This window comes from Tamandua tetradactyla, chromosome 16, assembly GCF_023851605.1.
Source record: "Tamandua tetradactyla isolate mTamTet1 chromosome 16, mTamTet1.pri, whole genome shotgun sequence".
NCBI lineage: Eukaryota > Metazoa > Chordata > Mammalia > Pilosa > Myrmecophagidae > Tamandua > Tamandua tetradactyla.
The window spans coordinates 61,024,096-61,050,708 of NC_135342.1; the positions used below are offsets into that span (position 1 = coordinate 61,024,096).

At 37.6% G+C, this 26,613-nt stretch overlaps 1 protein-coding gene and 1 pseudogene across 5 annotated transcripts in view; one reads left to right on the forward strand and one right to left on the reverse strand.

Annotated features, from left to right (window-relative positions):
* LRRC36 (leucine rich repeat containing 36) overlaps positions 1-26,613 on the forward strand; it is a 104,458-nt gene that overhangs the window by 14,835 nt on the left and 63,010 nt on the right. The window lies entirely within an intron of this gene.
* LOC143660347 (chromobox protein homolog 3 pseudogene) lies at positions 11,822-12,356 on the reverse strand (annotated as a pseudogene).

The following is a 26,613-nucleotide window of genomic DNA, read 5'->3' on the forward strand; positions in this document are numbered from 1 at the left end:
TATGTCATATCTAATTTTCCTTCCTTTTACCTTTACTCATAGTCTTCCTTTCTACACTCTTCTCCACACCTCTCTCTTCTGTCTTCGTATCTGTCTCTAGTGTTCCCTTTAGTATTTCTTGCAGAGCTGGTCTCTTGGTCACAAATTCTCTCAGTGATTTTTTGTCTGAAAATGTTTTCATTTCTCCCTCATTTTTGAAGGACAATTTTGCTGGATATAGAATTCTTGGTTGGCAGTTTTTCTTTTTTAATAATTTAAATATATTATCCCACTGTCTTCTCACCTCCATGGTTTCTGCTGAGAGATCTGCACATAGTCTTATTGGGCTTCCCTTGTATGTGATGGATTGCTTTTCTCTTGCTGCTTTCAAGATCCTCTCTCTTTGACCTTGGACATTCTGATTATTAAATGTCTTGGAGTATGTCTATTTGGATCTGTTCTCTTTGGGGTACGCTGCACTTCTTGGATCTGTAATTTTAAGTCTTTCATAAGAGTTGGGAAATTTTCAGTGATAATTTCCTCCATTAGTTTTTCTCCTCCTTTTCCATCCTTTTCTCCTTCTGGGACACCCACAACACGTATATTCATGCACTTCATATTGTCTTTCAATTCCCTGAGTCCCTGCTCATATTTTTCCATTTTTTTTCCTATAGTTTCTTTTTCTTGTTGGATTTCAGATGTTCTGTCCTCCGGTTCATTAATCCTATGTTCTGTCTCTCGAAATCTACCATTGTAGGTTTCCATTGTTTTTTTCATCTCTTTTACTGTGTCTTTCATTCCCATAAGTTCTGTGATTTGTTTTTTCAGACTTTCAGTTTCTTCTTTTTGTTCCTTCCTTGCCTTTTTTATATCCTCCTTCAATTCATTGATTTGGTTTTTGATGAGGTTTTCCATGTCTGTTCGTATATTCTGAATTAGTTGTTTCAGCTCCTGTATGTCATTTGAATTGTTGGTTTGTTCCTTTGACTAGGCCATATCTTCAATTTCCTTAGTGTGATTTGTTATTTTTTGCTGGCATCTAGGCATTTAATTACCTTAATTAGTTTATTCTGGAGATTGATTTCACTTCTTTTATCTAGGGCTTTCTTGCTGGATGAATTTGTTGTCTATCTGTTCTTTGACATTCTGTTCAGCTTTATCTGAACCTTTAGCTTAGGTTTTGTTTAACAGAGGAGAATTTTTCAGTTCTTGTTTTCTTGTTTCTTGCCCTGCTTGTGTGGTACCTTTCCCCCCCACACACTTAGGAGGGTCTGCTTAGATATTATAGACCCTAGCCAGATTTTCCCAGACCAAACTGGCCTCCTATCAGGAGGAAAGAGTCACCTGTGTCGGTTTTCCCTGAGCATGAGACCCAGCAGGTTGAAAGACTTTCCTGTGAAGTCTCTGGACTCTGTTTTTCTTATCCTGCCCAGTATGTGGCGCTTGTCTGACTGCAGGTCCCACCAGCATAAGATGATGCGGTACCTTTAACTTTGGCTGGGGGTTTGTTGGAGACAGAGGAGAGGTTGTAGGCTGGTTTTAATGGCTTCAAATTACCAAGCACTGGTGTCTGAATTCCTTGATGGAGGGATTCCACCTGGGTGGGCCTTCACCCCTCCCCTGGGGAAGGCACAGGCTCCAGATAAGCCCCCAAAAGAGCTCACTTCTGCCTATGCCTGGGGCAGTTGCAGCCTGAAAAGCCCTGCCGCTCTATCCAGAGGCATTCAAGCCTTTGTAGATACACAGCCACAAAAACCTGTTTCCTTCTTTTTTTCCCCCTTTTTCTGTCAGTCCTGCCCCCTTGGTGCCTGGGCAAAAATGAGCAACCTCCGCTTTGATCGGGTTCACCTAAGCTGGGGGCCTATTTTTAGTAGCCAGAATTTGTTAATTAGTTCCACAATTGGCGTTTGATTGTGCCCAGTCACTGCTGCTGGTAAAGTCCTTTCCTTTCCCCTCTAGGAAGCGGCCTGTGGGGGAGGGGCACTGGCTGCCGCAGCTTTGGGAACTCACGGTTTGGGGGGTGCTCGCAGCCGGTCCAGCTGGTCCAGACTGGGGTACGCTGTGTGTCTGGTCACTGACGTGGCCCCAGGAGCTGTTCTGTACTGTTTCTGGTTATTTAGCAGTTGTTCTGGAGGACGAACTAAAACGCGCAGGTTGTTAAGCCGCCATCTTGACCCGGAAGTCGGGATCCTGTATTTTATGCATGATTGTTCTATAAACTGACAACTCCAATAAAGAAAAAAAAAAAAAAAGGGAAAAACCCCAGATCCAACTACAATCTAAATAAGGTCCATACATTGCAATTGGTTGATATATAGCCTAAATCCCTTTTGATCTATAATTTCCTCCTTTTTTTACCCCTTGCATTTTCTATTGTTTTGGAAGAAACTGGGTCATTTGTCCTGAAGAGTTTACTACAGTCTGGATTTTGCTAATTACAATACCAAGGTGATGTTTAATATTTTCCCGTTACCTGTATTTCCTATAAATTAGTAGTTAGATGAAGCTTGAACAGATTCATGTTTTATTTAATTTTTTGAGGACTACTTCATAGGTGATAGTTTGTACTTCCAAGGTGATTGTGTAAACTTCATCAGAAAGTGTATATAAATGGCTGGTGGTTGTGTTTTCGTGATACCTAGCCATTGAATATGGCCCAATAATTGATGAGGGATTGCAAAACAATTTTTTTTAAATTTTAAATTTTAAAATTAAAAATTTTTAAATTCATTTTTAGCTGTAATAAACTATTTGATTACCCTGAGGTACACTTTGTATAGGAAAGGCAGAATAAATGGGTGTTTTTTTTTCACTTTAGTCACAGTTTCCAGAATAATGAGTTGTTTTATTAGCATTCCCCAAAGGGACCGATGAAGGCTTTATTTTATTGGTATTCTTATACACTCATAGATTTCAATAAATTGACGATTCATTGCAGTTATTATTATAAATTATGCTCAAATTCTCCCAGCTTTGGCCAGTAGGAGTTCTTTTTTCTTTTCTTACCAATTTTATTTATTGAAAACTCTTTTCTCATCGGTATAAACAGACTTTATTAGAGACTATAAATTCAATTGCCAAATGAGCTGTAAATGATTTTTTGTAGAGAGATTATTTGATTTGTTGTTTTCCTGATTAAACATGTTTTTTTCCCGGTGGGGTTATGTAGCCCATATATTTATATTGGGAGATTATTCTGTTCTTGATTTGTTCTCTGATCTATTTGTCTTTACCCTCTTTAATAAACACTAAATGCATAACTTCTTGAGATCCACACCTCACAAGAATCATAAAAGAATGTCTCTCTGTGTGGCAGTTTATCATTTGAATGATAATTCTGGTTCCCTTTAAAAATGGTAAAATATCTGCTCTTCAAAGCAGAGTGCAATGAGAGGCCTGAGAAATGCTGCAGGTCACTAATGAGAATTAAAATTAACCTTAGCTTTTGTCACATGCTAACAGATTCTCAGGATATTAGGTAATTGCGCACCACAGAGCTACCAATAAATACACTGCCCTCAAAGTCAGAAAACCATTTTCTATTTTTTTTAGATAGAATTCACATACTATAAAATTCACCATTTTAATGTGTACAATCCAGTACATTCACAGTGTTGTGCAACCATCACCACTACCTTGTTTGAGAACATTTTCATCAACCCAAAAGGAAGCCCTGTATCCATTAGACAATCATACTCTCTTCCCCCTTTACCTCAGCCCCTGGCAACCAGTAATCTTCATCCTGTCTATAAATTTGCCTGTTCTGTATATTTCATATGAATGGAATCATACAGTAAATGACCTCTTGTGTCTGGCTTTTTTTCACATAACATGAGGCTTTCAAGGTTCATCCATGTTGCATATATTAATACTTCATTACTTTTATGTCTGAATAAAATATACCAATTTTGTTTACTCATTTATCAGTTGGGAAATTAACAATTTGGTTTGTTTCTACCTATTGGATATTGTGAATACTGCTGCTATGAGCACTAATGTAAAAGGTTTTGTGTGGCTATATGTTTTCATTTGTTTTGGATATATACTTTGGAGTGGAATGACTGAGTCACAGGGTAACTGTCTAAGTTATTGAGGAACCACCAATCTGTTTTTCGCAGCAGCTGCACCAGTTGCATTCCTATTAGCAATGTATGAGAGTTTCAGATTTTCCACCTGCTTACCAACACATTACTTTCTTTCCTTTTTACCCGATTATTTATTTTGCTGATTATATCTTCAAATAACTTTCCCAACCCTTTACTCTTCTCTTCTCCTTCTGGGACACCAACAATTCTTATATTTTTGCACCTTTTGTTGTCCATCATTTCCCTAAGACCAGTTGCATTTTTTCTATCTTTCCTGCCATTTATTCTTTTGTGCGCTCTAGTTCTATTGTTCTATCTTCTAGCTCACTTACTCTTCCTTCTGCTTCTTTGAATCTGCTATTGTGTGTCTCCAGTATATTTTTTATTTGGTCTACTGTATCTTTCATTTCTGTGAGATCTGCCATTTTTCTATTTAACTTCCCAAATTCTTCTTTATGCTTCTCTAGTATCTTCCTGATATCTTTTATTTCTTTATAAATATCCTTGAGTAGTTGTTCCATACTCTGTGGCCCCTCTGGAATTTTGATTTAGTCGTCTGCTGGGTCGTTTCTGCTTAGATCTTTGTGTATTTTGTGATTTTCTGTTGTGTTTGGGGCATTTGATTATCTTGATATGGTTTTTATGCAAGTTGGTTTCCCTCACTCTTCTAAAGTTTTATATTTACTTAGTTTTTTGCTAAATGTTTCCTTTTTCGCTTTGTTTGTCAGTTATTCTCTGCCAAATCAAGGTCCAGATCTCATTTGGGGCTACAGTTCAATTTAAGGGTCTATTATAAGGTAGACACAGAAGCATTTGATTTTTAGGAGTTCCCATTCATCTATTTTTTCTCTCATTGCTTGTGCTTTGAGTGTAACATCTAAGAAACTATCTCCTATTGCTAGGTCTTGAAGATGTTTCCCTATGTTTTCTTCTAGAAGTTTTATGGTACTTGCTCTTATATTTAAGTCTTTGACCTACTTTGAGTTAATTTTTGTTTCGGGTAAGAGGTAGGAGTCCTCTTTCATTCCTTTGGCTATGCATAGCCTGTTCTCCCAAGCCCATTTATTGAAGAGACTATTCTGTCCCAGATCAGTGGATTTGGGGACCCTGTCGAAAATCAATTGACCATAGATATAGGGGTCTGTTTCCAAACTCTTTTTTCTAGTCCATTGATCAATATGTCTGTCTTTGTGCCAATACCATGCTGTTTTGACCACTTGGCTTTTTAATAAGCTTTAAAATAAAGAAGTGTAAGTACTTCCACTTTGTTCTTCTTTTTTAGGATGTTTTTGGCAATTTGAGGTCCTTTTCCCTTCCAAATAAATTTTGTAACTAGCGTTTTCAAGTCTGCAAAGTAGGTTGTTGGAATTTTAGTTGGTATTGCATTGAATCTATAGATCAATTTGGGTAGAAGTGACATTTAGCTTTCCTATCCATGAGCACAGAATATCTTTCCACCTATTTAGGTCTTCTTTGTTTTCTTTTAGCAAAGATTTGAAGTTTTATGTGTAGAGATCTTTTACATCTTGATTAAATTTATTCCTAGATTCTTGACTCTTTTAGTTGCTATTGTGAATGGAATTTTTTTCTTAATTACCTCCTCAGGTCATCACTATGTGTGTAGAAACATTACTTATTTTTACACATTAATCTTTATTTTTAAAATATTTTTAATGAGATATGCTCACTCACCATACAGTCCATCCAAAATATTAAATCAGTGGCTCACAGTATCATCACAGGGTTGTGCATTCATCACCATGATCATTTATAGAACATTAGCATCACTCCAGAAAAATAAGTAGAGAGAAAAAAAAACATACATCCCATACCCCTTACCCCTCCCTCTCTTTGACCACTTGTACTACAATCTACCCAATTTTTTTTTACCCCTTATTCCCCCTCCATTATTTATTTATTTATTTTTGCCCTTATTTTTTATTCATCTGTCCAGAGCCTGGATGAAGGGAGCTTCAGTTTCAAGGTTTTCACAATCACACAGTCATAATGCAAAAACCGTCTCGTTATACAATTGTTGTAAAGAATGAAGGCTACTGGAATATGGTTCAACAGTTTCAGGTACTTCCCTCTAGCCACTCCAATATAAAATAAACTATAAAGGGGTGTCTATGTAATGCATAACAATAACCTACGGAATAACTTTTCTACTCTGTTTGAAATCTGTCAGCCACTGAAACTTTATTTTGTCTCATTTCTCTCTTCCTCCTTTGGTCAAGAAGATTTCCTCAATCCCATGATGCAGGGTCCCAGTTCATCCTCAAGAGTCATGTCCCACATTGTCAGGGAGATTTACACTCCTGGGAGTCATGTCCCATGTAGGGGGAAGGGCTGTGAGTTCACCTGCTGAGAGAGAGGCCACATCTAAGCAACAAAAGAGGTTCTCTGGGGGTGACTCTTAGGCATAGTTTTAAGTAATAACTATAGTTATTACTTATATTAGGCTTAGCTTCTCCACTTTGGGAATAAGTTTCATAAGGACAATATCCAATATTTAGGGTTCAGTCTATTAAATTGGTTGTCCCCACTGCTTGTGAGAATATCAGGAATTCCCCAGGTGGAGAAGTTTAATATTTCCTCCTTTCCTCCCTGTCCCTCCAGGGCACTTCACACATTAATCTTGTATACCACCAGTTTGCTGAATTTGTTTATTAGCTCAAGTAGCTTTGTTGTGGATTTCTTAGGACTTTCCGAATATAGGACCATATCATATGCAAATAATGAAAGTTTTACTACTTCCCTTCTAATGTGGGTGCCTTTTATTTCTTTTTCTTGCCTAACTGCCCTAGCGAGAACTTCTAGCGTAATGTTGAATAATAGTGATGATGGTGGGCATCCTTGTCTCATTTCCAATCTGAGGGGGAAGGCTTTCAGTCTCTTGCCATTGAGTATTGTATTAGTAAGTGTTCTCTAGGGAAACAGAACCAACAGGAGATATCTGTAAATATGAGATTTTATTAAAGTGTCTTATGCAGCTGTGGGTATACACAAGTCCAGATTTTATAAGGCAGGCCACGAGCTGACAGCTCCAATGAAGGTCTTCAATGAATCCCCCAGGAGAGGCTGGCTGGCTGAATTGAAGAGAGAGAGTCTCTCTTCTGAATCTCCTTTAAAGCCTTCAACTGATTAAATTAAATGTCACTAATTGCAGAAGACACTACCCTTGGCTGACTGTAGATGTGATCAGCCATGGATGCAATCAACCAACTTTCTGGGTTATTAAGCAGCTACAAAATGTCCTTGTAGTTATGGTAAGGCCAATGCTTGTTTGACCAGATAACTAAGCAACGTCACCTGGCAAAGTTGACACATGAACCTAACCATAACAAATATAATGCTAGCTGTGGGTTTTTCATGTGTGCCCTTTATCATATTGAGGAAGTTTCCTTTGATTCCTACCTTTTGAAGTGTTTTTATCAGAAGAAGGGTGCAGAATTTTGTCAAATGCTTTTTCAGTGTGAATCGAGATGATCATGTGATTTTTCCCTTTTGATTTGTTATGTGTTGTATTACATTAATTGATTTTCTTATATTGAACCACCCTAGCATGTCTGAAATGAACCCCACTTGGTCATAGTGTATGATTCTTTTACTGTGCCTTTGGATTTGATTTGCAAGTATTTTGTTGAGAATTTTTGCATCTATATTCATTAGGGAAATTGGCTTGTAGTTTTCCTTTTTTGTACTGTCTTTATCTGGTTTTGGTATTAGAATGATGTTAGCTTCATAAAATGAGTTAGGTACTGTTTCTTTTTCTTCAGTTTTTTTTGAAGAGTTTGAGCAGGTATGGTGTTAGTTCTCTTGGAATGTTTGGCAAAATTCCCCTGTGAAGCTGTCTGGCCCTGAGCTTTCCTTGTAGGAAGGTTTTGATGACTGACTGAATCTCTTTACTTGTGATTGGTTTGTTGAGGTCTTCTATTTTTTTTTTCAAGTCAGTATAGGATGTTATGTGTTTCTATGAAGTTGTCCATTTCCTCTACCTTGTCGAGTTTGTTGGTGTATAGTTGTATTCTCTTATGATTTTTTTTTTATTTCTTCAGGATCCACAGTAATAAATGCCCTCTCATTTCTGATTTTATTTGTCAATATTGTTGACCTTCTCAAAGAACAACTGTTGGTTTTATTGTTTCTCTCTATTGTCTTTTTTGCTCTCAGTTCATTTATTTCTGCTTTAATCTTTGTTATTTCTTTTCTTCTACTTGTTTTAGAGTTAGTTTGCTATTCTTTCTCTAACATATTCATGCTCAGTTAAGTCTTTGGTATTAGCTCTTTCTTCCTTTTTAATGTATGTGTTTAGAGCTATAAATTTCCTTCTCAGCACCACCTTCACTGCATACCATAGGTTGTTTTTTTGTATATATATATATATATATATATATATATATATATATATATTTTTTTTTTTTTTTTTTTTTTTTTTTTTTTTTGATATGGTCAGGCACCAGTAATCAAACCCAGGTCTCCAGCACAGCAGGCGAGAATTCTGCCACTGAGCCATGGTCACACTGTGCATCCCATAGTTTTTGATATGTTGTATTCTCATTTTCTTTCATCTCCAGATATTTACTGATTTCTCTTGCAGTTTCTTTTTTAACCCACTGGTTGTTTAAGAGTGTGTTGTTTAACCTCCATATATTTGTGAAAGTTCTGTTTCTTTGGTGGTTATTGATTTCCAGCTTCATTCCATTATGGCCAGAGAAAGTGCTTTGAGTAATTTCAATCATTTAAAATTTATTAAGATGCATTTTTTTGTCCCAGCATATGATCTATCCTGGAGAATGTTCCATGAACATTACAGAAGAATGTATATCCTGTATTTGGGGATGCAACAATCTTTATATGTCTGTTACGTCTAACTTATTTATCACATTGTTTAGGTTCTCTTTTCCTTATTCATCTTCTCTCTGGCTGTTCTATCTGTAGAAGAGAGTGGTGTTTTGAAGTCTCCCCCTATTATTGTGACATATCTATTGCTCCCTTCAGTTTTGCCAATGTTTGTCTGATGTACTTTGGAGCTCCTTGATTGTGTGCATGAACAGTTATGATTGTTATTTATTTTTGGTGAATTGTCCCTTTAATTAATATATAGTGTCCTTCCTTGTCTTTATGACATCTTTGCATTTAAAGTCTGTTTTGTCTGATATTACTGTAGCGACCCTTACTTTATTTTGGTTACAGCTTGCAAGGAATATTTTTTCCCATCCTCTCACTTTCAATCTATTTGTATCCGTGGATCTAAGATGAGTCTTTTATAAACAGCATTAGATAGATTATATTATATAATCCATTCTTCCAATCTGTATCTTTTAATTGGTAAGTTTTTTAATTCATATTTAAAGTTATTCAAAGTTGTTACTGTAAAGGCAGTACTTGAACCAAAAGTCATACCCTTTGGTTTTTATTTGTCAGATTATTTTTTTCCCTCTCTCTATTTTTATCGTTTAAATCACCCTTACTAATACTCTTTAGTTCTGTTCCCCTCTCCAGACGTCTCTCTCTTCTGTCTTTTTTTTCAACTGACAGAACTCCCTTTAGTGTTTTCTTGCAGGGCAGGTCTCTTGTTAACATATTCCTCAGCATTTGTTTGTCTGTGAAGATTTTAAGCTCTCCCTCTTTTTATTTTAAGCAGGCAGAAAATTTATTTGATGTATCGGGCACTCTTACAAGTAAAGAAAAATGGAGGGTGAGAGGCTTCTCCCTCATTTTTGAAGGACGGCTTTTCTGGATAAAGAATTCTTAACTGAATTTTTCCCGTTCAGAATCTTAAATATGTCATACCACTGCCTTCTCACCTCCATGGTACCCATTGGGTAGTCAGTACTTAGTCCTCTGTGGCTTCCCTTGTATGTGGTGAATCACTTTTCTCTTGCTGCTTTCAGGACTTTCTCCTCCTCTTCAACATTTGACAATCTGATGATTATGTGTCTTGAAGTGGGTCTATTTGGATTTATTCTATTTGGAGTTCATTGGACTTCTTTGATTCCCATATTTTATGTCTTTTTTAAGGGTTGAGAAGTTTTCCCCAATTATCTCTTCAAACACTTTTCCTAGCCCTTTATTCTTCTCTTCTTTTAGAACACCAGTCATTCTTCTATTTGCATGCTTCATGTTGTCCATAATTTTCCTGAGGTCCAATTCAAATTTTTCCATCTTTTTCATTATTTATTTTTTGTGCATCAAATTGAGTTGCCCTGTCATCTAGTTCACTCATTCTTTCTTTTGCTTCTTCAAATCTGCTGTTGTGTGTCTCTAGTATATTTTTAATTTAATCTACAGCATCTTTCCATAAGATCTGCTGTTTTTCTATTTACTATTTCAAATTCATCTTTTTGCTCTTCTGGTGTCTTCTTGATAGCCTTTATTTCTTTGGCCAACCCATTGAGGTTATTTTAGAGATTTGTATATACTTCTTTGATTGGTTGTTCCAAATTCTGTGTCTCCTCTGGCTTTTTAATTTGGTCACTGACTTGGCCATATCTTCTTGCATCTTCATGTGCTTTGTTATTTTCTGCTGATTTCTTTGCATTTGATTATTTTTTAAAGGAATATGAAACTATTTATTGACCACTGTTCACCAGTATTTACAATAAAGTAAACAGTATACAGTTGGATAACATTCCGATTACCATGAAGTTATTGTTTGTTCTGGCTTCTGCTGAGCCAGTAACCCAAATACTGAAAAGATTGAGCCTACATGTAAGGAATGTGTTGGGGGTAAATAAAAAACATACAGGTCAACAATTTAGATTAAAATCTGTTAGCCCATTTCTGCCAACAGGTCTTAAATTGCAACATCCTTAACCATCTGATTAGGTTTCTATGAATCATGACCTTTTTAGTCAATATAGCACAGGGATTTCAACTCTCCAGAAAAGAATGGCTCTCTAGAAGGACATTTTAAATGGCCTTTTAACTATGCCTTGTTTGACTAATGAAAACAAACAACCTTACCTTGTTTTCTCATTTTTTGGGGAAAATTGTTGGCTGTGGTAGAGTTTCTTCTCAGAGTTTTACAAATATTTTGCATTTCTATGAATAAAGATATAGATATGGATTTTGCTCTGGCTGCTTCAAATTATATAAATTATTTGTATTATATTTAAATTGCCCAATTAATTACTGAATCATCTATATTATTTGAAAGTTTATAACTTTAGGAAAATTTTCAATTTAACTTTAAGTGATTTCTTGCTCAGAATGATGGCATCACAGAAGCACCAAGGACTTATTCATGGTTGTGAAATGCTGTTTTTTTAAATGGTTTTGTTTTTGATGAATGTAAAAAATAATAAAAAATAAAAATTACATATGTATTTTTTTACACACACACAAACAAACAAAAAGCACAGAATGGTCAGAATGGTCTCCTTTAGGCAGGTATGGGGCTAAACACAAGTTCTGAGTCAGTAAAGACTATGGAAATTTTCCCCACATTTAGAAAAGCTCTTTTCTAATGCAAAGGAAATAATATATCATGGTGTCAAATGTTCTTTTCTGATTAATGAAGCAACTACAGAAAGCTTTTATTTGTTCAAATTAACCAGTGATATTGATGCGAAAACAAAACAAAAACCAATACCCCCCAAAATACCTAACAACTCCCCCAATAATACTATTTCAAAACAAACATATCAAACTTGATTTCCAGTAGAATAGTTATTCTTCTCACTAATAAATCCAAAAAACCAAGACCCAGATTTTATATATATGTAAACATATATAAAAAGCAATCCAAACAATTACTGAACTTCATCTTCTGGACAAGAATGCCAAGTTAGTCTGTCTTCATAAAAAGCGATTACAATTTAAGGACACTTTATGTTTGCCTCTTTGGCCAGCACCAAGTCTGCCTCATCTGAATTTTTCCATTCCTAAGAAACATTAATTCTCCACTGCTGTCTGTGGCACCAATTATGTGTTGAGGATCAAGATCTCTAGCAAAGCCTCTTGGTTTGTCAGCAGCATATCTTTTCCTCTTTGATTTGCTGTCATTAGATTCACTGTCAGATAAAGATTTTCTTTTTGTACCATCTTTCTCTTTACCAGTTTTTGAAAATTAAGAAATGCTTCAATTAACTTTGGGTAATCTAAATTTTCTTCAGGCTCCCAAGTATTGTCAGCATTTGTAAATCCCTTCCATTTCAGGAAATACTCCACCTTCCCATTTACTACACGTCAATACAGTACTTTTTCCACCACAAATCCTTCAGGTTCTGCCTCTTCCACCTTTTTGCTCTTTCCCATTTTTTGCAATGTAGTTTTATTGGAGGTCATTTTTTTTATTACTTTAAAAAAATCTTTTTTATTAATTTTTAAATTTTTTAAAAAAAATGACAAGAAAGAACACAAACATTCTTTGTTTTCCCCGTGTTGAAACTTTATTGTTAAAGATTTCAAGTTGACACAAGTGGAAAAAAGATACAGATATAACAAACACTTATTTACCCTCTATCCAGCTTAAAAATTATCAACGTTTGTCTGAGCATTTCAAACATTTATTATTTCACCCATAAATACTTCAGTATTTATCTCTAGAAGATATGGTGGGTTTTTTATTATTTTTAATTTTTTTAAATACAAAAAGACCAAATAAACGTTAACATTCCTATTTTGATCATTCTGTTCTACATATATAATCAGTAATTCACAATATCATCACATAGTTGCATATTCATCATCATGATCACTTCTTGAAACATTTCCATCTATTCAGAAAAAGAAATAAAACGAAAACAGAAAAAAAAATTATACATACTTACCCCTCCTTTTCATTGATCACTAGCATTTTAAACTCAATTTATTTTAACATTTGTTCCCCCATTATTTATTTTTATTCCATATGTTCTACTCATCTGTTGACAAGGTAGATAAAAGAAGCATCAGACACAAGGTTTTCACAATCACAGAGTCACATTGTGAAAGCTATATCATTATACACTCATCATCAAGAAACATGGCTACTGGAACACAGCTCTACATTTTCAGGCAGTTCCCTCCAGCCTCTCCATTACATCTTGAATAACAAGGTGATGTCTACTTAATGCGTAAGAATAACCTCCAGGATAACCTCTCGACTCTGGAATCTCTCAGGCATTGACACTTTGTCTCATTTCACTCTTCCCCCTTTTGGTCAAGAAGGTTTTCTCAATCCCTTGATGCTGAGTCTCAGCTCATTCTAGGATTTCTGTCCCACATTGCCAGGAAGGTCCACACCCCTGGGAGTCATGTCCCACATAGACAGGGGGAGGGTGATAAGTTTGCTTGTTGTGTTGGCTGCAGAGAGAGGCCACATCTGAGCAACAAAAGAGGCTCTCTTGGGGGTGACTCTTAGGCCTAATTTTAAGTATGCTTGACCTATCTTTTGTGGGGTTAAGTTTCATATGAACAAACCCCAAGACTGGGGGCTCAGCCTATAGCTTTGGTTGCCCACACTGCTTGTGAGTAGAGGCCATTTTTTATTGCAGACTTGAAGAGCTATTATTCACTGCCTCCGAGCTGCTCTGGGTCCCATGTCTACAGCATCTTGAGCCCTGCACGCCTCCAGCTCGAGCCTGCATTTGATTATTTTGATAAGGTTCTTTTGAAAGTTGATTTCCCTTGCTCACCTAAGATTTTATAGTTGCTTGGGTTTGCATTGAAGTTCTCCTTAGGCACTTTGTTTATCAGTAATTCCCAGTCAGAGCAAGGTCAAGGCCTTCCATGGTGATGCAAGGCTATTTGAACATTTGTATGAAAGTTGGCAGAACAGCAATCTGCCAGAGTGCACTTTCCCTGTCTCCCCAACAGATGTAGCTCTTGGGCCACCTCTTCTACTCAAGCCCACTTTTCCCAGAATGCGCCAACTGTTGGGGTACAAAACCAGGTGAAAGTTCAGTCAGTGTAACAGAACTCTGTGCATGCTGGAGACCACCAGCCCCGGGGGTGGGTGTAGGTGGGAGCTATGCACATCTGTGCAGAATCCACTTGAGGGCATGATGGCTGGTGGTTCCCAGGCTTTGGAGTGAAAAAGCTTTGGGCTATGGGACTGAGAGTTTCACCTTCCTCAGACCTCAGCTAGCTTGAAAGTGTTTGCTATTCGGCAGCCCACAAGACCCCTGCCTACCATGTACCGATGGGCCATTGGGGTAGGGAAGGAACTCTTGGGGCTTTTGTGTGGCTCTCTTTCTTGTCTCCTCCTCTCTGTCTGTATATGCTAGGAGTGCCGTTGACCTCTGTGGAGAAAGGATACAGGCAATGGTACATAGAGTGTCTCTCTCCTGATAATTGTCAGATGGCTCTACTCTGCTCTGCGTCCCCTCTCAGGGCCCCCAGTCTTCCTCCAAACTAGGTGCCTGCAGCAGCCTGCCTCAGGGTTGGAGATAGGGACTGTGCACCATAGCAAGGTCTCTGTGTATGGCTAAAATAAGTCTGCTGATTCCAGAATTTCCCACACAGAAGCTCCTGGCTGTGGGGCTAAGAGATGTCTCCTCCACTGGTTGCAAAGATGAGAATATGGGAGTGCTCAATTCCTCCCTCACCCACTCTGGGCCCATGTATAACAGGCAGTCCCAAAGGCAGTCATGATTATATAAACTTTCCCTGCTCTTTCAGTCCTAATTTCTCCACCTATTTCTACATTACATAGGTCCTTCTTATAGATATAGAAGTCCCTCTCTGGCCATTCATATCATGGAACTGCTGTCCCAGTCATTTCTTACCTTTTCTCTAGTTATTCCACAGTGGAGCAGTTAGCTCGGCCTCTCCTTTCCACCATCTTCCTGGAAGTCCTCTGTAGTTTCTTTTTTAAGTTAAAAAATTGTAAAATATCCATAATTATTTAAATGTACTATTCTAACTATTTGTAAGTGTAGAATTTAGTGGCATTAAGTATATTCACAATATTGAGTAACCATTACCACTATCCATTACCAGCACTTTTTCATCATCCCAACAGAAACTCTGAGCCCATTTCTGCATACCTGCTCAAGCCTTGGTAACCTCTAATTTCCTTTCTATCTCTATAAACCTAACTAGATAATTCATATAACAGGAACCATACAATATTTGTCCTTTTGTGTCTGGCTTCTTTCATTTAGCTTCATGTTTTCAAGGTTCATCCATGTTATAGCATGTATTAGAACTTTATTCCTTTTTATAGTTGAATAATATCCCATTGTATGTCTATAACATATTTTGTTCATCCATCTGTTGAAGGTCGTTAGGTTGCTTACACCTTTTGGCTATTGCAAATAATGTTATGAACATTGGTGTACAGGTATCTGCATGAATCCCTGTTTTCAGTTGTTTTGAGTACAAACCTAGGAATATGAGTCATATGGTAATTCTATGTTTAACTTATTTTTTCACTTGTTTATCAGATGTAAAAAAAAAAAAAAAAAGACTGAATGATTATGTGCCTTGACCAGAATTAATCATTACTTAGCAACAGAACTGGAACTGGAACCTCAAGCTCCAGGTCTTGGTTTAGCCCTATCACTAACATATCCCCACACCAGTTTTTGGTGTGTGTTTTTTTTAAAAAAAAAATTTATTCTAAATTTCCTAAAATTTATGAACATTCTATACCCGACAAGCAATTTCTCCCCATTTCCCTTTCCTTAGTAACCTCTAATCTACTTCTGTCTCTACAAATTTGCTATTTCTAGTTATTTCATATAAGTGAAATCATATGGTATTTGTCCTTATATGCCTTTCTTATTTTACTCAGCATAATATTTTCAGGTTCATCCATGTTGTAGCATGTATCAGAACTTCATTCCTTTTTATATATGAAAAATATTCCATTATATATATATAAATATAATATATTTATATATATTTTTGTTTATCTATTTTGTTTATCTATTTTACCTGTTGATGGACACTTGGGTTGTTTCCATCTTCTGGCTCTTACAATTAATGCTTTTGTGTTTAATTTTTTGAGGAACAGCCAAACTGTTTTCCACAGTGGATGCACCATTTTACATTCCCACCAGCCACGTACCAGGTTCCAATATTTCCACATCTTTATCAGTGCTTGTTATTTTCCAAATTTTTTTTTTATAATAGCATCATAGTAGGTATGAAGTGGAATCTTATTGTGCTTTTGACTTGCCTTTCTCTAATGACTAATAATGTTGTGAGCATCTTTTCATGTGCTTATTGGCCATTTGTATGTCTTCTTTGGAGAATGTCTATCAAGTCCTTTGTCTATTTTTAAATTGGGTTGTTTGTCTTTTAGTTGTTGAATTGTAAGAATTCTTTATATATTCTGGATACAAATCCTTAATCAGATAATGTGATTTGCAAATATGTTGTTCCAAGCCACGGAGACTGGTGCCCATCCCCCATGGGCATGGCAGGCTGATTCCCCTAGGGGAAAAAAAACAGACTTTACTAGTTGTAAGGGCTTAGCTCAACCAAGCTCCAATTGCAGAATTAATGAACAGATTTTGACTACTGAAAACAGACCGCCAGCACAGATAAACCTGAAAAAGCTCTAAAGAAACTAGGAGTTTTTGTCCTGGCAGACAGAAGGCAGGGATGATGGGAAAATAAATAAATAAATAAAAAGAACCAGAGGCTTTTTGAGTTGGACAGCACAAAATACTGGCATAGGGCTGGACCCCAAGAAAAGGGGACACATAGAGCCTGGGGATGCGTAGAGCCATGTACCAACTCAAGCTCTTGATTGGCAAACCCAAAAAATGGGGGTCCAGCTCTGAAAAGGCTTTTTTGCTTTTTTTCCTACTTCTTAAACAGCTCATTTACTTCTTAAACTGCAAGCACTCTCAAGCTCCAGCACTACCCCAGGCAAAGTGGAACTAAGGCATGTCTGAGAGACAAATTAACTAGGGGTTATTTCCCTAAAGGGCATATCTCCCCCAAGAAAAAGGTGGTGGGCCCAGCTCAATTGGAATCTCTCCTTCATGGAATTCAGGCCCCAGGGACTGGAACAGAAGTAATCAAAGTCCACCTACTGCCTCACCTCTGTCTCAACCATGCCTCTGGCAGGGAGAGTCTGCTGAAGTTAAAGGCACCTCATCACTTTAAGCTGATGGGAAGCTGCAGGCAGACAAGCACCACAAACTGGGCAGGATAGGAAAAGCATAGGGCTAGAGGCTTCATAAGAAAGTCTGACAACCTGTTGGGTCTCACCCTCAGGGAAAACTGATGTTGGATACTCTTTCCTCCTGAGATGTGGGCCTGTCTGGTCTGGGAAAATCTGACTGCATCTATAATATCTGAGGAGACCCTCCTCAAAAAAAAAATGGCTCCACAGAGGCAGGGCAAGAAACAGAAAAACAAGAACAGGAAAATTCTGATAGTTTAAACAGAAACCTGCTGGAGGTCTAGAATAAGTTGAACTGAATGACAAAAACAGATAGAAAACAAGCCCATCCAGTAAGAAAACCCTAGGTAAAAGAGTGAAAACAACCTCTAGAATAAACTAACAAGGAAATCAAATGCCTAGAGGCCAGCAAAATATAATGAATCATACTAGGAAAATTGAAGAGATGGCCCAGGCAAAGGAACAAACCAATACTTCAAATGAAATACAGAAGTTGAAAAACTAAAACAGAAATTCAGATGTGCAAAATCTCATCAAAAATCAAATCAACAAATTGAGGAAGTGTATAATGAAGACACTGAGTGAACATGAAGAACTTGAAAGTTTGAAAAAACAAATTGCAGAATTTATGGGAATGAAAGGCACAATGGAAGAGATTTAAAAAAGGAAAACTACAATAGATTTAAAGAGGCAGAAGAAAGGATTAGTGAACTAGAGGACTGGACATCTGAAATCTGACGTGCAAAAGAAAATATAGGGAAAAGAATGGAAGAATATGAACAGGGGCTCAGGGAATTAAATGACAACATGAAGTACATGAATGTACATATCATGGGTGTTCCAGAAGGAGAAGAGAAGGAAAAAGAGAAAAAAGACTAATGGAGGAAATAATCACTGAAAAAATTCCCATCTCTTATGAAAGACATAAAATTGCAGATCCAAGAAGTGCAGCATACCATGAACTGAATAGACCCAAATAGACATACTCCAAGACACTTACTAATCAGATTGTCAAGTATCAAAGACAAAGAGAGAACTTTGAAAGCAGTAAGAGAAAAGCAATCCATCACATACACGGGAAGATAAGACTATGTGTGGATTTCTCAGCAGAAACCATGGAGGCAAGCAGGCAGTGGTATGATATATTTAAGATTCTGAAAGAGACAAACCACCAACCAAGAATTATATACCCAATAAAACTGTCCTTCAATAATGAAAGAGAGGTTAATATATTTTCAGACAACCACTGAGAGAATTTGTGACTTAGAGACCGACTCTATAAGAAATACTTAAGGGAGGGAAAAGGCAGGAAAGAGAGGTCTGGAGAAGAGTGTGGAAATGAAGATGATCAGTAAAGTAAATAAGACAAAAACAATGAGCCCTCAATCTTGGGGCTCACCCCTATGAAGCTTATGCCTGCAAAAGAGAAGCTAAACTTACTGATAATTATGCCTGAGTTACTCCCAGAGAACCTCTTTTGTTGCTCAGATATGGCCACTCTCTCTAATCCAACTTGGCCAGGGAACACACTGCCCTCCCCTCTACATGGGACATGACTCCCGGAGGTGTAAATCTCCCGGGCAACATGGGACCTGACTCCTGTGGATGAGCAAGGACCTGACATCTTCAGAATGAGGAAGCCTTCTTGACCAAAATGGTGAAGAGAGAAATGAGACAAAATAAAGTTTCAGTGGTTGAGAGTTTTCAAACAGAGTTGAGAGGTTATCCTGGAGGTTATTCTTATGCATTATATAGATATACCTTTTTAGTTTTTGGTGTATTGGAGTGGCTAGAGGAGAAGTACCTGAAACTGTTGAACTGTGTTCCAGTTACCTTGATTCTTGAAGAAGATTGTATAAGTATATAACTTTTACAATGTGATTGTGTGATTGTGAAAAAAAATGTTTATGGTAACTTAATTTTCTTAAAACAAACAAGCAAACAAAAATCAAATAAACCCATCTAAATTGCAAAGAAAAAATATTTTATTAGAGGATTATCTAAAATTATTCAAAAGTTTATGTTTTGCAAAATTGTGCTGATATAATTATTTCCTGGATGAGATACAGCCTCAGTCGTAAATTCCCCAAAGTTTAACAAAAATAAGGGAAAGAATGCAAACTGTATAAATTTTGTAAACTGAAAAAACTGAAGTATTTATTGCTCTCCAAGAGAGCTCTTAAATCAGCAGATTGTTTATTCTGTTAAAGTTTGGCTGTGGCTAATGTTTACACCATCTGCTAGAAAAAAAAAAAGTGTTACAAACCCACTGTCTTCTAAAGCTCATCTTGTTTTTAGTTGGACATTTTCAAAATAAGTGTGAAAGTGTATCTGATAATTTTTCTGAAAAAATATATAGTTATCACAGTATTCAAGGATGTGTGTAAGTGTAATTTACCCAATCACACTTGCTCTTGAATCAATAAATTTTAATAAATATAAAAAATCAATTGCTCCGCCAGCGCTCCCGCCGCCATCTAGCCCTCCTCTTCCCCTTTCTCTGCCGGCGCTCCTGCCGCCATCTAGCCCTCCTCTTCCCCCTTCTCCGCCGGTGCTCCCGCCGCCATCTAGCCCTCCTCTTCCTCTTTCTCCGCTGGCGCTCCCACTGCCATCTAGCCCTCCTCTTCCTCTTTCTCTGGCAGTGCTCCCGCCACCATCTAGCCCTCCTCTTCCCCTTCTCGGCCAGCACTCCCACCGCCATCTTGCCCTTCTCTTTCCCCTTCTGCTCCGGCAGTGCTCCATCTGCCATCTTATCCTTCCCTTTCTCCTCCTACTCCAGCAGCTCTCCAACCACCACCGTGCCCTCTTCCGCCTTCACCAGCTTCTCCGCCACCGTCCTCAACAGCCTTGCCATCCTCACCTTTCCTCCTTCAGAACAGCTACTAGGGGAGTAGAAACGATACAGAACAGCTCCCGGAGCCACGACAGAGATCAAAAAGACAGCGTACCCCAACCTGGAATGGCTGACTGACTGGGAGAACCCACTCCAGTGAGATCGCCGAGGGGCGCGGGCTTCCCCAGGTGGGGCGGCAAGCGGCCGGAGTCCCTCCCCTCCTCCTTCCTGGGCCAGCTGGCAGAATTGGGCAGGCGGTCCCTTCAAGCTGCGGCGGCTGGCGCCCCCACCACGTGCGGCCCCCCGGACCAACTGAGAGAATTGGATCGGAAATCCCCAGGCCGCGGAGAACGGTGACTGGGGGGGTCCGTTCCAAACACGTGACTCCCCGGTCCGGCTGGGAACAGTGCACTCTCCGGGGCCGTGGCGGCTGGCGCCCTCCCGCCACGCTTGGCACCCCAGGCCGACTAGGAAATTCGGACGGGCGCTCTCCCGGGCTGTGGCGGCTGGCAACCCTCCCCGTGTTCGGACCCCTGGGCCGGCTGGCACTCTTCCAAGCTGCTTCAGCTGGCGAACCTCCCCCACGGCGAGAGTTTTCCAAAGTTAAAGGACCCACAGCAACTTTTACTGGTGGGACCTGCAGACAAACGTGTGCCACGAGCGCCACCTACTGGGCAGGATAAGAAAAACAGAACCCAGAGATTTCACAGAAAAATCTTTCAACCTGTTGGGTCCAACACCCAGGGAAATCTGACTAAATGCCCAGACGCCAGCAGAAGATAACGGATCACGCTCAGAAAATTGAAAATATGGCCCAGTCAAAGGAACAAACCAATAGTTCAAATGAGATGCAGAAGCTGAGACAACTAATGCTGAATATACGAACAGAAATGGAAAACCTCTTCAAAAACGAAATCGATAAATTGAGGGAGGACATGAAGAAGACATGGGCTGAACAAAAAGAAGAAATAGAAAAACTGAAAAAACAAATCACAGAACTTATGGAAGTGAAGGATAAGTAGAAAACATGGAAAAAACAATGGATACCTACAATGATAGATTTAAAGAGACAGAAGATAGAATTAGTGATTTGGAGGATGGAACATCTGAATTCCAAAAAGAAACAGAAACTATAGGAAAAGAATGGAAAAATTAGAACAGGGTATCAGGGAACTCAAGGACAATATGAGCCGCACAAATATACATGTTGTGGGTGTCTCAGAAGGAGAAGAGAAGGGAATAGGAGGAGAAAAACTAATGGAGGAAATTATCACTGAAAATTTCCCAACTCTTATGAAAGACCTAAAATTGCAGATCCAAGAAGTGCAGCGCACCCCAAAGAGATTAGACCCAAATAGGCGTTCTCCAAGACACTTACTAGTTAGAATGTCAGAGGTCAAAGAGAAAGAGAGGATCTTGAAAGCAGCAAGAGAAAAACAATCCATCACATACAAGGGAAACCCAATAAGACTATGTGTAGATTTCTCAGCAGAAACCATGGAGGCTAGAAGACAGTGGGATGATATATTTAAATTACTAAAAGAGAAAAACTGCCAACCAAGACTCCTATATCCAGCAAAATTGTCCTTCAAAAATGAGGGAGAAATTAAAACATTCTCAGACAAAAAGTCACTGAGAGAATTTGTGACCAAGAGACCAGCTCTGCAAGAAATACTAAAGGGAGTACTAGAGTCAGATATGAAAAGACAGAAGAGAGAGGTATAGAGAAGAGTGTAGAAAGAAGGAAAGTCAGATATGATATATATAATACAAAAGGCAAAATGGTAGAGGAAAATATTCTCCAAACAGTAATAACACTAAATGTTAATGGACTGAATTCCCCAATCAAAAGACATAGACTGGCAGAATGGATTAAAAAACAGGATCCTTCTATATGCTGTCTACAGGAAACACATCTTAGACCCAAAGATAAACATAGGTTGAAAGTGAAAGGTTGGGAAAAGATATTTCATGCAAATAACAACCAAAAAAGAGCAGGAGTGGCTATACTAATATCCAACAAATTAGACTTCAAATGTAAAACAGTTAAAAGAGACAAAGAAGGACACTATCTACTAATAAAAGGAACAATTAAACAAGAAGACATAACAATCATAAATATTTATGCACTGAACCAGAATGCCCCAAAATACGTGAGGAATACACTGCAAACACTGAAAAGGGAAATAGACACATATACCATAATAGTTGGAGACTTCAATTCACTACTCTCATCAATGGACAGAACATCTAGACAGAGGGTCAATAAAGAAATAGAGAATCTGAATATTACTATAAATGAGCTAGACTTAACAGACATTTATAGGACATTACATCCCACCACAGCAGGATACACCTTTTTCTCAAGTGCTCATGGATCATTCTCAAAGATAGACCATATGCTGGGTCATAAAGCAAGTCTTAACAAATTTAAAAAGATTGAAATCATACACAACACTTTCTCGGATCATAAAGGAATGAGGTTGGAAATCAATAATAGGTGGAGTGCCAGAAAATTCACAAATACATGGAGGCTCAACAACACACTCTTAAACAACGAGTGGGTCAAAGAAGAAATTGCAAGAGAAATTAGTAAATACCTAGAGGCGAATGAAAATGAAAACACAACATATCAAAACTTATGGGACGCAGCAAAGGCAGTGTTAAGAGGGAAATTCATTGCCCTAAATGCCTATATCAGAAAAGAAGAAAAGGCCAAAATGCAGGAATTAACTGTCCACTTGGAAGAACTGGAGAAAGAACAGCAAACTAATCCCAAGCAAGCAAAAGGAAAGAAATAACAAAGATTAGAGCAGAAATAAATGAAATTGAAAACATGAAAACAATAGAGAAAATCAATAAGACCAGAAGTTGGTTCTATGAGAAAATCAATAAGATTGATGGGCCCTTAGCAAGATTGACAAAAAGAAGAAGAGAGAGGATGCAAATAAATAAGATCAGAAATGGAAGAGGAGACATAACTACTGACCTCACAGAAATAAAGGAGGTAATAACAGGATACTATGAACAACTCTACGCTAATAAATACAACAATTTAGATGAAATGGACGGGTTCCTGGAAAGACATGAACAACCAACTTTGACTCAAGAAGAAATAGATGACCTCAACAAACCAATCACAAGTAAAGAAATTGAATTAGTCATTCAAAAGCTTCCTAAAAAGAAAAGTCCAGGACCAGACGGCTTCATATGTGAATTCTATCAAACATTCCAGAAAGAATTAGTACCAACTCTCCTCAAACTCTTCAAAAAAATCGAAGTGGAGGGAAAACTACCTAATTCATTCTATGAAGCCAACATCACCCTCATACCAAAACCAGGCAAAGATATTACAAAATAAAAAAACTACAGACCAATCTCTGTAATGAATATAGATGCAAAAATCCTCAATAAAATTCTAGCAAATCGTATCCAACAACACATTAAAAGAATTATACATCATGACCAAGTAGGATTCATCCCAGCTATGCAAGGATGGTTCAACATAAGAAAACCAATTAATGTAATACACCATATCAACAAATCAAAGCAGAAAAATCACATGATCATCTCAATTGATGCAGAGAAGGCATTTGACAAGATTCAACATCCTTTCCTGTTGAAAACACTTCAAAAGATAGGAATACAAGGGAACTTCCTTAAAATGATAGAGGGAATATATGAAAAACCCACAGCTAATATCATCCTCAATGGGGAAAAATTGAAAACTTTCCCCCTAAGATCAGGAACAAGACAAGGATGTCCACTATCACCACTATTATTCAACATTGTGCTGGAGGTTCTAGCCAGAGCAATTAGACAAGAAAAAGAAATACAAGGCATCAAAATTGGAAAGGAAGAAGTAAAAGTATCACTGTTTGCAGACGATATGATACTATACGTCAAAAACCCGGAAAAATCCACAACAAAACTACTAGAGCTAATAAATGAGTACAGCAAAGTAGCAGGTTACAAGATCAACATTCAAAAATCTGTAGCATTTCTATACACTAGTAATGAACAAGCTGAGGGGGAAATCAAGAAATGAATCCCATTTACAATTGCAACTAAAAGAATAAAATACCAGGAATAAATTTAACTAAAGAGACAAAAAACCTATATAAAGAAAACTACAAAAAACTGCTAAAAGAAATCACAGAAGACCTAAATAGATGGAAGGGCATACCGTGTTCATGGATTGGAAGACTAAATATAATTAAGATGTTAATACTACCTAAATTGATTTACAGATTCAATGCAATACCAATCAAAATCCCAACAACTTATTTTTCAGAAATAGAAAAACCAATAAGCAAATTTATCTGGAAGGGCAGGGTGCCCCGAGTTTCTAAAAACATCTTGAGAAAAAAAACGAAGCTGGAGGTCTCGCGCTGCCTGACTTTAAGGCATATTATGAAGCCACAGTGGTCAAAACAGCATGGTATTGGCATAAAGATAGATATATCGACCAATGGAATCGAATAGAGTGCTCAGATATAGACCCTCTCATCTATGGACATTTGATCTTTGATAAGGCAGTCAAGCCAACTCACCTGGGACAGAACAGTCTCTTCAATAAATGGTGCCTAGAGAACTGGATATCCATATGCAAAAGAATGAAAGAAGACCCATATCTCACACCCTATACAAAAGTTAACTCAAAATGGATCAAAGAACTAAACATTAGGTCTAAGACCATAAAGCAGTTAGAGGAAAATGTAGGGAGATATCTTATGAAACTTACAATTGGAGGTGGTTTTATGGACCTTAAACCTAAAGCAAGAGCACTGAAGAAATAAATAAATAAATGGGAGCTCCTCAAAATTAAACACTTTTGTGCATCAAAGAACTTCATCAAGAAAGTAGAAAGACAGCCTACACAATGGGAGACAATATTTGGAAATGACATATCAGATAAAGGTCTAGTATCCAGAATTTATAAAGAGATTGTTCAACTCAACAACAAAAAGACAGCCAACCCAATTACAAAATGGGAAAAAGACCTGAACAGACACCTACCAGAAGAGGAAATACAAATGGCCAAAAGGCACATGAAGAGATGCTCAATGTCCCTGGCCATTAGAGAAATGCAAATCAAAACCACAATGAGATATCATCTCACACCCACCAGAATGGCCATTATCAACAAAACAGAAAATGACAAGTGCTGGAGAGGATGCGGAGAAAGAGGCACACTTATCCACTGTTGGTGGGAATGTCAAATGGTGCAACCACTGAGGAAGGCAGTTTGGCGGTTCCTCAAAAAGCTGAATATAGAATTGCCATACGACCCAGCAATACCATTGCTGGGAATATACTCAAAGGACTTAAGGGCAAAGACACAAACGGACATTTGCACACCAATGTTTATAGCAGCGTTATTTACAATTGCAAGGAGATGGAAACAGCCAAAATGTCCATCAACAGAAGAGTGGCTAAACAAACTGTGATATATACATACGATGGAATATTATGCAGCTTTAAGAGAAGATAAACTTATGAAGCATGTAATAACATGGATGTACCTAGAGAACATTATGCTTAGTGAGTCTAGCCAAAAGCTAAAGGGCAAATACTGAATGGTCCCACTGATATGAACCGACATTCGAGAATAAATTTGGAATATGTCATTGGTAACAGAGTCCAGCAGGAGTTAGAAACAGGGTAAGATAATGGGTAATTGGAGCTGAAGGGATACAGACTGTGCAACAGGACTAGATACAAAAACTCAAAAATGGACAGCACAATAATACCTAATTGTAAAGTAATCATGTTAAAACACTGAATGAAGCTGCATCTGAGCTATAGGTTTTTTTTTTTACTATTATTATTACTTTTATTTTTTTTCTCTATATTAACATTCTATATCTTTTTCTGTTGTGTTGCTAGTTCTTCTAAACCGATGCAAATGTACTAAGAAACGATGATCATGCATCTATGTGATGATGTTAAGAATTACTGATTGCATATGTAGAATGGTATGATTTCTAAATGTTGGGTTAATTTCTTTTTTCCATTAATTAATAATAAAAAATCAATTAACCATAGATATATGGGTTTATATGAACTCTCAATTTTATTCCATTGATTTGTATGTTTGCTCTTATGCTAGTACCACACTGTTTTGTTTACTGTTGCTTTGTAGTAAGTTTTGCTTTTTTTTTTTTTTAGCAAGTTTTGAAATTGACAAGCGTGAGTCCTCTAACTTTGTTCTTCTTATTCAAGATATTTTTTGGTTATTCACAGTCCCTTATGATTACGTGGATTTTAGGGATCAGCTTTTTCATTTCTGTAAAACAACCTTTTGGGATTATGCTATTAAAGTCTAAAATCAAGGCCTAATATTCTGTGTTGTTGCCTTGACATGCCTCAAATGGCCTACCCTCAAATTTCCCTCCCCTCTGCTCCTGCAATAAGGTCCCATAGCCATAAACAACTTCTTTTATCAGGAGAACCAGATGTAGTTCCTGCTTATTCAAAATTTTCAGTTTACATATTATAATTAGTCCATATTAGTGAGGCATTAGTCTTTTCACTTTTGGCTTATTTTACTCAACATACTGTCTTCAAGTTTCATTCACCTAGTAGCACGCCTCTCAACTTTATTCCTTCTTGAAGCCACTCAATGTTCCATTGTATGTATATAC